Here is a 14,057-nt window from a genome sequence, read left to right as displayed (position 1 = left end):
CAACCCGCCTCACAGGCTCGAGTACGGGAATTACTTCCTAACAGTTTCAAAGCTTTGGGTTGGAGATGGTTTCATTCGTGTAAAATCTGTCTCCATCTCTTCTAAATGATTCTAACATCTAATTTGTTTATCCAAAGTTCCATAAACGCTTCCCCATGTACAAACTATAAAACTAAGCATTGATCTATCATATCTTAGCAATGCGGTACTGGCCTATTGGCCAAGGCAAAGGTTTTAAATATTTTTGAAGAGGGAGGTCTTGGGTTCAAATCTCACTGACAACAGGAGTAAAGAAATTTGTCCTTCAAAAAAAGTTTTAGCATATTTTAATTAGTGATGGAGATTAAATCCGATTTTTTACTATGTTCCCAGGTAAACGAGTAACTTAGATTTATCTGATTTTCATTTTATTTGCATGTAAATGAGTATTTTTTTAATTAATTAATTTAAACTAGTCCTTCGATTTTTTTTAACTTTATAACTTTTTATACCATTGAAAAAATATACACCATAAGACGAATATTTTGAATCTTTAATTAGATCAGTCTTTCTATATAAAAAATGTGTGTATGTTGTTACATTTATGTAATAAATCATTAGATAACGTACATGTAATTGAGTACTCGAATCAGGTGCTAAAATTAGCCTCCAACTCGAATTTATTATGGAGCATCATTAACACCCTCTTGAGGGAATTTGTTATGTTAGATTTGGATAATCTTCATCATATTTTTGGTATCATTGCCCCTTGAGACATACATAACCTTCTTTTTCGTCTCAGGCCCCCGACATTCGTGAAATTTTTACGTGCAGGTATGTCCGCAGGTGAACCATGTGCTACACCCGTGGATACGTCCAATAAGCTCAGCACCACCTTTGGTGACTTGCTTCTCGATGGTATCATTTACCGGAACTCTAGCTGGGGTGTTACAATATCTTACCTTCATGCGCCCAGACATTACTTTTTCCGTTCAGCATGTTTGTTTGGTTTTGCATGCCCAAGTGAACCTCATTTTCAATTCATGATGCGTATCTTGCGATACCATAACGGTACAATTGATTGCGGTCTATGCTTGGTCTCGTTTCCTACTTATTCAATGACAATATCTGATGCCGATTTTGGAAGATGTCTAGATTCTCATCGGTCAACATTGGGATATTGTGTTTTTGTGAGCGATAACTTACTATCTTGGTCATCCAAACCACAACTGACAATATCCAGATCCAGTCACTACTAGAAAATCTGAAACTTCTTACACCAGTTTTCCTAGGAAATGCGTCATAATAAAACTGGTTTTTCTACGCATTTATGACAAACACTTGATGTAGGAAAACAGCTCGTAGGAAACCCGTTTTCAACGCATTTCCTACGCAACTTCCTACACATTTTCTACGAAACTACGACGTCGCAAATTGCTACGAATCTCCTACAATATATTTAATTATTATCTTTTAGGATTTATTTTTTGTGACCCATTTCCTACAAATTAATTAAAAGTGTTGTTACAAATTTCCTAGAAAACTGGGTATTTTTGTGACCAACTTCCTACAAATAAATTAAAAGTGTTGTTACAAATTTCCTAGGAAACTGAGTATTTTTTGTGACCCATTTTCTACAAAGAAATTAGAAGTGTTGTTACAAATTTACGAGGAAACTGAGTATTTTTTGTGACCCATTTTCAACAAATAAATAAGAAGTATTGTTACAAATTTCCTACAAAAACTGAGGATTTTTGTGACACATTTTCAACAAATAAATAAGAAGTGTTGTTACAAATTTCCTATGAAAACTGCACTACTAGAATACTGTCTACTTTGTGACTGCCAAATTTGTAGCAAATTAAAGAAATTAAATAAAACCGATTTTATGGAAAAAATGCAGCAAAATTATTATATTCCAAAAATAATTGCAGCAAAATTCTAAAACATTCCAAACATATTAAAGCAACATTCCGAGACATTCCAAAAATTTAAAACATTTCAAAACGCACAAAAATCCTAACTAAAAGCATTCAAAACTAATCCGATCTTTAACATTCCAATACTTAACAAGACGAGAGTTTTTACTTATTTCCTATGTTTTTCAGCTTTTCTTCCATAGTTTTTTGCCATGCCACTTGGTCGGCCCGCTCTTTTTCGCGCTCTTGTTGAAATTGTTCGAAACGGGATTCTATGTTTTTTCTTGCCTCTCGTTCTCTTTCTAGTTCCGCTTGAACTTTTTGAAGCTAAAAGTTGTACAAAAACATATATTTAATACGTATTAACAAAAACATATAGTCAAAATTCACATATTATTTAACAATAATACGATATTCAAATATAGAAAAACACGCATACTTCTATTATTCCCAGTAACATATAACAAACTTAAAGAAAAACATAGAAATTGACAATAAAAATTGACAACGAGATTTAAGTAGGATTTGGCAGTCATTAAAATAACAAAAAAACAAATAAATCACACACATTTACATCACAATAACAAGCACTCACCAACCATTTGTCTGCAGCTTCTCTATGCATCACTCCCCTTCACTGAAATTAAGAATCATTCACTAAACTTCAGACCAGTTAGTCGATAACTGGTTGACTTTTTATATCAAATCAAATCTATATATCTTTGACTTTCAGTCAAAATACTAGTCAAGCCCGAGAGCTCCAAGTTTAACTTTGAGGGAGCTCGGACGCGAGCTCGGCTTGTTTAAAATTATACTTCTAAAGCTCAAGCTCGGCTCGGGCCCGACCCGTTTATTGTTTTATTAATTATTTAATTATTTATTTATATATACTTAATTACTTACATATATCTATAGTTATAATTTTTATATGAAATTTAATATATAAGAGATTGTTACCCTGTTCAACACCTCTGCATTCCCCAACATGTATTTCAGCAATGGCATATCACATTTCCATCCCTTGCAGATTGAAAACTTGATAGATGTAAGATTTGCTAGCATACAAGCTGGAACAACCTTCTGTTCAAACCAAAGAGAACCTGCAAGCTTTTGTTTTTAACACAAACAAAAAGTGTCGTTTTAATATTATATCCAAGTATAAGAAGTACCAAGAACTAGTCAACGCTAGCTTTACACACAGCTAACGTACCTTTTCAATATAGAGAAGTTTCAAGTCAGGACAACTTTCAAGAAAATCAAGGATTAGACCACAGACCCCAAAAACCTTTAAACTCCAAATGCTTCAAACTTGGAAAGTGGGGAAGAAAAAAAGTGGATCGGATCTTCAACAAAAAATCAAAAGTTACAGTGGTTGAATGAAAGGAAATAAATTAAATTAAACGAACTATCTCTAATAAATAACAATTTAAAAGTTGAAGTCCATAAGACTATGGGGTGTGGATGGGCTTGGGTTGGGGGCATTGCTCGACACATGGTGAGGGTGAGATCCACAAGGTAATACATAAAAACTATGGGTGTGGTGTGGCGTGGCTTAGCTTCATTTTATAAGTATTCCATCTAAAATCTCATGAAATACAAAAAAAATGTAAATAAAAAGAGTCAAAGAAGATGTAGGCTCACCGGTGGAGCTTGAAGTCGAAAACCCCTGTTGCGTTTGAAGCAAAATGGCCAGATCCATATGAGAGCAGAGTAATCCACACGGCAGAAGGGGGTAAGCATCGTATGGTGAGGATTAATGGGTGATAGCTGAACGGGTAGATCGAAGCGACAATTGGGGGTAAGCATCCGACTTGGTTGGAAAAGCTTAGCCAAACATGCCCTAATTTGGCCCAAAAAAACAATAATATATCTTTTATCATTTTCACATTCACCATTGTTATTAGGGGTCACTTATTCTACAAATACTTCTAATTGTAAAAAGTGTAAGAATAATTTTTAGAGTGACAAGTGTCCAATAACCAAAAATTAAACCCATTACATCACCACCCAAAACCTAACCCCCCCCCCCCCCACCACCCAAAAACCTAAACCACTCATTTTGATGATATTTATTCGGTTCACAAGCTCTAGTGATCCATCACCTCTTCTAATCTCAGTAACGCGTCTAATTATAGTAATAATCATGCTAATTATCCGTGATCATGGCTGTGTTTATATTTATTCTTGATTGCCTTGATGTTGTGATGTTAACTCGTGGATTTGGATTCATAAAAATCAAATATGAGGGTTTGTGTTTTTCATATGTGTGTGTTATATGTGGGATTGGAAGGGTTGTCGTAACCGGGTTTAGGGCTAGAGAAGTCAACTCAAGCAATGAGTCTTGATGTGTGATCTTTGATAGGATTGTGCTATACATGTTCTTAATCACGATTGATATATATATATATATATATATATATATATATATATGGATTATGTATGCGGGTTCATGTGGGTTCGGTTGCGCATAAGAGTTACTTACACATGGCTAGGGTTATTAAAACTCATGTTTTTGTTGATGGTTAATCTACACGGGTGGGCGTTACAACGGGTGCGGTAGTATAGTATAGTATAGTATAGTATAGTACAGTACAGTACAGTACAGTACAGTATAGTGTTGTGTTGTGTTGTATGGTATATGATCGTATGGCATCGTACAATATGGTATATAGTAATATAGTGTTGTGTTGTATGGTATATGATCGTATGGCAACATACAATATAATATGATATGGTATGGTATGGTATGGTATGGTATGGTATGGTATGGTATGGTATGGTATGGTATGGTATGGTATGGTATGGTATGGTATGGTATGGTATGGTATGGTATGGTATGGTATGGTATATAGTATGGTATATAGTATAGTATATATAGTATAGTATGGTATATATAGTATAGCATGGCATGGCATGGCATGGTATGGTATGGTATGGTATGGTATGGTATGGTATGGTATGGTATGGTATGGTATGGTATGGTATGGTATGGTATGGTATGGTATGGTATGGTATGGTATCGTATAGTATAGTATAGGATGCTCATCATCCTCAAGTTCGGCTTCCTGGCGATTGACATCCTCAAAGTCGCTATCCACACATGCACGCATGCATACATACATACATACATACGTACGTACGTACGTACGTACATACATACATACATACATACGTACGTACGTACGTACGTACGTACATACGTACATACATACCTACATCTACGTACGTACATACGTACGTACATACATACATACATACCTACATTCATACATACATACATACATACATACATACATACATACATACATACATACATACATACATACATACATACATACATACATACATACATACATACATACATACATACATACATACATACATACATACATACATACATACATACATACATACATACATATATACATACATACATACATACATACATACCTACATACATACATACCTAAATACATACATACATACATACATACATACATACATACATACATACATACATACATACATACATACATACATACATACATACATACATACATACATACATACATACATACATACATACATACATACATACATACATACATACATACATACATACATACATACATACATACATACATACATACTGTGACAACCCGAACTTTCGAGGAAGGTTAGTGACGTGTAATCTAGTAATCTTAAAATCATTAACTTAAACGTTTGAGGACCCGATTAGATAATTTAGTTGAAATGGTTCGGTCGCGTACATGTTGGGCTTGCTAACTAAACTTTGTAAATAACTCACCCTATCGGCCCAACTGGAACTCTTAAGCCCAACCCGAAGTAAACTGGTGTTCGGTCATGTAATTTAATTATGATAGCTCTAAACTTGTGTCACATATATGAATATGATCAGTATTTAAATTGCTTATATAAACCTTCGGCCCAAGCTTAGAGAGGTAAGCCCAACTGGTTGTTTAAGAAAGACAATCGGCCCAATGTGAATGGACTCAAGTCCATTCCAGCTTAAAGATGAACCGCCCATCTTGTGTGTGTGTTATAATACGTAAAGGATTAGGAAGGTTAGAAGGATAAAACAAACTCTACTAACAAACTCCTCCATATCTCTCTCTCTCTCTCTCAAATCCTCACACGGCACAGAAGATTTCCCCCTTCTCCTTTGATCGCTCGACTCCAGCAGCCCACCCCCCTTCGTCGTCAAAGCCTGCTGGTAACTTATTAATGCTTCAAACCTGATTCTTTTGTCATGTAGACATAGTGTAGCGATGCATGGTCATGTGGTCGGTTATGTTCATATTTGACGGGTTAGTTGTTACTTGATAATAGGGTTTGTTGATACGGTATTAACCTATGATCTTACTGGTACGATTTGTGCTATAGTTATTATAATTCTGTTATACATCTAGATGTAGATAGTGACCATGATTAGGATGTTCATAATATGTGATGAATATGAAAGTCTAGTAGGTTAGTTAGCACAATGATTTCAGTTCACAGGGCATGACATATGACTAATGTATGGGGTTGTTACTGTTACGTTTGATACCGGGCATGATCAATTATTTGATTTATAAACATATGGTTAAAGTATAATTAATTGTGGATCATTGTTGAAACTGTTAGTTGGGCCGAGTAAATAAGTGTTGATTGTAGTTTATGTGGGTTGAATAATGGATTAATAGAGGATAATAGATGAGTTGCATGAAGTGATTTTCTTTTAGAATTGCATGATTTAGGTGATGTTGGGTTACTGATTGAGCCTTGAACGCATGATAGGGATGGTTGGTTTGGGCCGAATACCTTGACATGTCATATGATTACTATTTGGGCTGATGTTTTAAATTGTTAGAAAGTATTGGATTAGCTTATTAGTTGGGTCACATGTGATTACCGAACACCCACCCATATAACCTGAATTGTGGTTCTCGGCCACAACTGGGCCAGTTCGTAGTTGGGCCGCGACAACAATACGACCCAGCTGGGCCGTAGCCAACTGGGCAACGCAACTGGATTTGGGCCAGCAACGTTGGGCCAAGGCGGACTGCCAAGGCAGCGTTTGTACCTAATATCATTTGGTGGTCAATGAACGATTGCTGTGTTAATAACTGTGGTGCATATAGGTCTTGTTATTTGGGTCAAACATGTTTAATAACTGAATTGAATAGAGGACCAGTAGATTATGTATGAATGCGTAAAACATGCTTGAGTGATTACATGGTAAGCGTCTGGTTGATACGCGAGGGGTATGAATAAACTGTGGCGAAATGGACTATATGTGTGCCTTATGTGAACGATGCTTATACTTGATGTGAACCTCAAATACGTGAATTAGCTGTACGTGAAAGGAGTGTTACATATGCATGTAAAACTGATCATTATCAAACACTCTTCTAGGTTGTGAACATTGAACTTATTTATCGAGTAACTTGTCTAACCGAGCAAACCGAAGGTGAGTTCATTGCTCTTTTCTCAAGCATGGATCCCAGTGAAGGGGTAACGGGTAACGTTCCGATGAGGAATGCAAGGGTAACGGGATGTTGGTTATTGTACTCTGTTTTTCTATCACTGTAAGACCACTACATCTACCGGCACGTTGCTTGTAGGGCAACGGGGGTTATTAGTTGATAGCGCTATTAGGTTTGGCACCCTCACGACGTTCAAGGGGAACGGGCGTGAACTAATTACCTTAAAACATGACCAATGCTTTGATAGAGGCATTGGGGTTGGCAATCACATATCATCTGGCCATTCGGTACTCGAGTAATAACAACATCGAAAACATCAAAACGTCAAACGTCATAACAACAAGCAACATATCATTTTGAAAACTGTTTTACTTACATGATCGGTAATGCAACTTGGTAAACAAACACAAACCTTGAACTCACCAGCGTAGTCTGACACACTTGTTTACATGCTTGTAGGTAATTACCGAAGGAACTGGGGAGCTTGCTGTCTGATGCTGCTGGAGTAGTTGTGGTCATAATAAACAATTACTTTGATTTGGTTTGATACGTTTACACATTTATGCTTCCGCTCAATACTTTGGTTTTGGTTAAACTTGTCAAACGTTATATTCATTTCAACTGGGCATTTCAATACACTATGACTGGTGTTTGATATGATTGGTGGCTCTTTGTTGAATCGTTACACCTCCATCAGGGACACGCCCTAGGAGGTAAATTGGGGGTGTGACAGTTTGGTATCAGAGCCACTGGTTATAGAGAACTCGGTTTTAAAAACGTTTTCATAAAACCAGACTATAACCGAATTGATCTAAACGATGACCATGACACTCAGCTTCAGACTGCAAGGTTCGTTCCTCCTTAGCTTATACTTTATATGCCTAGTAAACGTAACTATAATTATAGCATGCACAGTACGACAGGGTAGACATCATGACACATTGATAGTGTAACACAACACCTACACCTAGTACATTCTCATCTTGTTGGTAGTGCTTAATTTGTGTTGATTGGAGTGGGAGAAACTTCGGACATAAGTTAAGAAGCATTGAGAGGAGCATGCAAACCGCCTTATTATCATGGGTGCACACATAATAATAACGCGTGGTGCATGCAAATCCCAATGAGGCTTAACGAGTGCAAGAGGGGTTCTTCCCTGTTTGTGTATGAACATAGTAGTTAATCGCCCCTAACATGATAAACCTGAATACTTTTCCCGTTCCCGACGCTTAAATTCGTTTCATTCTCCTATTATAGAAACATGAGTGGACGAGGAAACGGACGTAGCAACTATTGATTGAAACCTTGTGTGCTTACTCTTTCTGTCATTTTTTTTCCTTTCTGTGTTAATACCCTCTTTAGGAACGTGGTGAGTGTGCATTCTTTCGTTTAACTTGCGTTACGTCATCAACTCGACAGGTATGTCTACATCGTCCGCATCTTCCGACCAATCCCGGGCGCCAGGGAAGGCACCCGCTGATACTCACTCACCCCCGCGTCAGATAGAAACACGCGCTGCTTATAGGAAGAGACTCGCACAGGGCGGGGAGTCGTCCTCCCGACCTACGCATGCCCTACCAGTTAACCCCCTCAGCGCTCAGGCCGAGTCGGCTGTGAGTAAGGCCCTTCGAGATTATAACCAGATTCTAATAGAACAAAACCAAGTCCTAATGGAGCAAAATCAGAAATTACTAAGAAAGGTTGATACCCAAGGAGGGCGGTTGGAAGCTCAAGAGAAGCAGATACAGGAACTTATTAGGAGGACTACTGACTTGAAGGCAGAAGCCCTAAAAGGGCGTGAGGTACAAGGTCTGATACTGAGAGACGCTCGATTGGATCATGAAAGGCTTAACTCGCAGGCCGAAAAGATAGGTATGATAGATTGGAGGGTCCATCACTTGGAGGAAGCTCGCTTCGCACCTGAGCCCGAGCCAGCCCCAGTCCCGGCACCTCCCGAACCAGAGGCGGAAGGGGCTGATGAAGAACCCGAAGAGGATGAAGAAGATCCGGAAGAGGAGGAAGAAGAGCCAGAGGAGGTTCCGGATAATGACGAAGACGATGATGATGGTAGTGACTTCGGGGATGGTGACGTGGACGACTGACTCGTCTTTCGATCGTTTATCTAGTTATTTTTCTTTCAGTTGTTTTCGTATAAACAATGATGGTGATTAAAACTTTTGCGGATATTCAATGTAGTGACTTATATGGTTTAATTTGAATGGGTTTCTTATTTTATCGTTTAAAGGGTATTTCTTGTGCTGAGTCGTCACCTTACCTCTTTTTACCTTTGCACCACAAGAGTCACATCTTTGACTTCACTACAGTTACCTTAATTATGGTAAACCTCTCGCTGGCCTTGTACTACCCGGTGTCTATTGGTTGATGCAATGCCTCTATCGGTTGATGCGACACTCTTGTAAGTTTTGACATGGTCGTTGACATGGACTTGGTTATCTAGGTATCAAGCGGAAAATTCTCTGCAAACGGAAAATCGTGCGTCCCCTCTCTCCAGTAGAGAATCCTTATCAATTTAAGATCATCGTAGTGGTGTCGTTGTTGGCGGAATTTCAGATTGACCTTATGCAATTTCAGATTAGTTTGAACTTAAACCTAAACGTGTGTTAACCTTATTAAGTATGAACCTTTGTTATACGTAACTTTTGTTAAACGTCACATGTTAATACATTTGGGCCACCACACATTAATGATCCAGCCCAGGTTATTTATGCATGCTATCCATTACCCTTCGGCCCACCCATTCCCCTTTCATTAGCTTGGCCCAACATTAAACCTTTTCGTATACGTATACTAATTTGATATTTAATAATCCCTAATTTACCAAAACAAACTCTATCTTTCTCAATCTTGGTCGGTAGCCACATCTCTCTCGAAACCCCCCCCCTCCTGAGGTCGACGACAACATCAAGAAAAGCCAGCCTAGTCGCAACCCTTTCTTGCGTGTTAACGGGTCGCCGTGTGTCGTTTGTCGGGTTAGTGTTCCATCATAGTTAACTATTATTGATTGACACATGATACGTGTATTTAATTGGATTATACATGGTGTGTGCGTAATTTGTGTTCTGTTATCATGTGAGTATGTCGCTTGATGAATGAGAACCATGATGTTTTAGGGCATAGAACTCAGTAATTATAAAATGTTATTGTGTGACTGGTTTTGGTTAGTAATTCTTGAGTCTTGCCTGCAATATATTCATCGTTGTATGGTATTGTTCATATGTGATATTGAAGGTGTGATTTTCATATATGATTGATTAATCGTGTGATAATATGTGAATCCTTGTGCATTGATTGAATAGGGTTAGTTGTCGTGGTTAATAATCTGATTTCTTGATCTTGCTTTATATGCATATCATGTTCCGATAACCCTTGCATGATTTTGTTGTATATGTGCTTTGAAACCGCCCACAGCCATGAGGAATTTATAAGATGATCTTATGTGTTATGATGACTAATCTAATGTGTCATGCGTATGGAATTGGTGTAACTGGCCTTGTGAGGAACCGGTTAGAATATATGCGAAAGTAAAGGGTGATCTTAAGTTTGGTTCGTGAATTATAAGATAGTTGTTTTGATACTGGATGTTATGATCGTATGCTTGGTATAATAAACAGAAATCCCTTAGGTTTGCTAAATACTATCACAGCTGCGTCATAGGATTTTCGAGGGTTTCGCAACTTCAACCTCCTTAGCATAGCGGGGAGCTGTGAATCCCTGAGTAATAAGACCGATCACAAGGGTTTTCGGTGCGCCCTTGTTTCGATAGAGCTAATCATGTGAAGGCATCGCTAGAATGGAACTTCCGAACGAACACGGGATTAGGAGACTATACCCACGCATCCCGGTAGACGAACCTTACCACTTTCACTTGTCATCGCCGCTAGAAGCGAAGCAGTCACAGTTACACGCGTATGTCGTTTTGCAACACTAACCTTACCCACCCAACCTCTGTTTTGAGCAAATGATACACTCGCGCGACCGTAATGTAACGAACCTCCCTGTTGTGTCATGCCGCCATGCATCACTACTGGAAATTACTTCTTGACAACAAATTTGCTGACCAAATCCTTCGGATGTTTAATGGACCCCTGTTCCGCTCAAATCTTTGTACAAACCTCATTAATTCCCTGGCAACTGACATAACAAAACGCTAACCATCATACCATGATTTCCACTGATCACAAGATTAGCCTCCGGGCGTTGTAAAGTATCTATTGATCGGGTTCGTCGGAACTTACTTTAAACCATTGTTTTAGATCAATTTTCGGGACGAAAATTCTTTCAAGTTGGGGATGACGTGACACCCCGCGAAAACGCTTAACAAAACTAGCTTCCTCGGTGACTGTTTGCTAAATTTCGGGGCGAGGTTCCTCTTCAAGTTAGGGATGATGTCACGAGCAGAACCCGCAACAATCCTGATCTCCCACTTCGTTTCTCTCACACCTGGCGCTTGCCAATTTCGGGACGAAATTTCCTTCAAGTTGGGGATGATGTGACAACCCAAACTTTCGAGGAAGGTTAGTGACGTGTAATCTAGTAATCTTAAAATCATTAACTTAAACGTTTGAGGACCCGATTAGATAATTTAGTTGAAATGGTTCGGTCGCGTACATGTTGGGCTTGCTAACTAAACTTTGTAAATAACTCACCCTATCGGCCCAACTGGAACTCTTAAGCCCAACCCGAAGTAAACTGGTGTTCGGTCATGTAATTTAATTATGATAGCTCTAAACTTGTGTCACATATATGAATATGATCAGTATTTAAATTGCTAATATAAACCTTCGGCCCAAGCTTAGAGAGGTAAGCCCAACTGGTTGTTTAAGAAAGACAATCGGCCCAATGTGAATGGACTCAAGTCCATTCCAGCTTAAAGATGAACCGCCCATCTTGTGTGTGTGTTATAATACGTAAAGGATTAGGAAGGTTAGAAGGATAAAACAAACTCTACTAACAAACTCCTCCATATCTCTCTCTCTCTCTCTCAAATCCTCACACGGCACAGAAGATTTCCCCCTTCTCCTTTGATCGCTCGACTCCAGCAGCCCACCCCCCTTCGTCGTCAAAGCCTGCTGGTAACTTATTAATGCTTCAAACCTGATTCTTTTGTCATGTAGACATAGTGTAGCGATGCATGGTCATGTGGTCGGTTATGTTCATATTTGACGGGTTAGTTGTTACTTGATAATAGGGTTTGTTGATACGGTATTAACCTATGATCTTACTGGTACGATTTGTGCTATAGTTATTATAATTCTGTTATACATCTAGATGTAGATAGTGACCATGATTAGGATGTTCATAATATGTGATGAATATGAAAGTCTAGTAGGTTAGTTAGCACAATGATTTCAGTTCACAGGGCATGACATATGACTAATGTATGGGGTTGTTACTGTTACGTTTGATACCGGGCATGATCAATTATTTGATTTATAAACATATGGTTAAAGTATAATTAATTGTGGATCATTGTTGAAACTGTTAGTTGGGCCGAGTAAATAAGTGTTGATTGTAGTTTATGTGGGTTGAATAATGGATTAATAGAGGATAATAGATGAGTTGCATGAAGTGATTTTCTTTTAGAATTGCATGATTTAGGTGATGTTGGGTTACTGATTGAGCCTTGAACGCATGATAGGGATGGTTGGTTTGGGCCGAATACCTTGACATGTCATATGATTACTATTTGGGCTGATGTTTTAAATTGTTAGAAAGTATTGGATTAGCTTATTAGTTGGGTCACATGTGATTACCGAACACCCACCCATATAACCTGAATTGTGGTTCTCGGCCACAACTGGGCCAGTTCGTAGTTGGGCCGCGGCAACAATACGACCCAGCTGGGCCGTAGCCAACTGGGCAACGCAACTGGATTTGGGCCAACAACGTTGGGCCAAGGCGGACTGCCAAGGCAGCGTTTGTACCTAATATCATTTGGTGGTCAATGAACGATTGCTGTGTTAATAACTGTGGTGCATATAGGTCTTGTTATTTGGGTCAAACATGTTTAATAACTGAATTGAATAGAGGACCAGTAGATTATGTATGAATGCGTAAAACATGCTTGAGTGATTACATGGTAAGCGTCTGGTTGATACGCGAGGGGTATGAATAAACTGTGGCGAAATGGACTATATGTGTGCCTTATGTGAACGATGCTTATACTTGATGTGAACCTCAAATACGTGAATTAGCTGTACGTGAAAGGAGTGTTACATATGCATGTAAAACTGATCATTATCAAACACTCTTCTAGGTTGTGAACATTGAACTTATTTATCGAGTAACTTGTCTAACCGAGCAAACCGAAGGTGAGTTCATTGCTCTTTTCTCAAGCATGGATCCCAGTGAAGGGGTAACGGGTAACGTTCCGATGAGGAATGCAAGGGTAACGGGATGTTGGTTATTGTACTCTGTTTTTCTATCACTGTAAGACCACTACATCTACCGGCACGTTGCTTGTAGGGCAACGGGGGTTATTAGTTGATAGCGCTATTAGGTTTGGCACCCTCACGACGTTCAAGGGGAACGGGCGTGAACTAATTACCTTAAAACATGACCAATGCTTTGATAGAGGCATTGGGGTTGGCAATCACATATCATCTGGCCATTCGGTACTCGAGTAATAACAACATCGAAAACATCAAAA

The 14,057-nt window shown here is 38.6% G+C and overlaps 1 protein-coding gene and 1 long non-coding RNA gene across 3 annotated transcripts in view; both read right to left on the bottom strand.

Moving 5' to 3' along the window:
- The window catches only part of LOC110900036 (transcription factor bHLH104), a 67,847-nt gene that overhangs the window by 36,857 nt on the left and 16,933 nt on the right, over positions 1-14,057 (bottom strand). The gene's annotated exons all lie outside the window — the stretch shown is intronic.
- Positions 1,957-3,708, bottom strand: LOC110900037. Of its 2 annotated transcripts, none has more exons than XR_004876476.1 (3): positions 2,856-3,163; positions 2,494-2,535; positions 1,957-2,225 (listed from the first exon to the last, which is right to left on the bottom strand). It is a non-coding gene; the product is annotated as an uncharacterized LOC110900037 (long non-coding RNA). The 2 variants fall into 2 exon arrangements; XR_004876475.1 differs by lacking the exon at positions 2,856-3,163 and adding an exon at positions 3,540-3,708 and having other exon boundaries at positions 1,958-2,225.

This window comes from Helianthus annuus, chromosome 13 (genome assembly GCF_002127325.2).
Source record: "Helianthus annuus cultivar XRQ/B chromosome 13, HanXRQr2.0-SUNRISE, whole genome shotgun sequence".
Lineage (NCBI taxonomy): Eukaryota > Viridiplantae > Streptophyta > Magnoliopsida > Asterales > Asteraceae > Helianthus > Helianthus annuus.
This window is presented reverse-complemented; position numbering and strand designations above follow the sequence as displayed.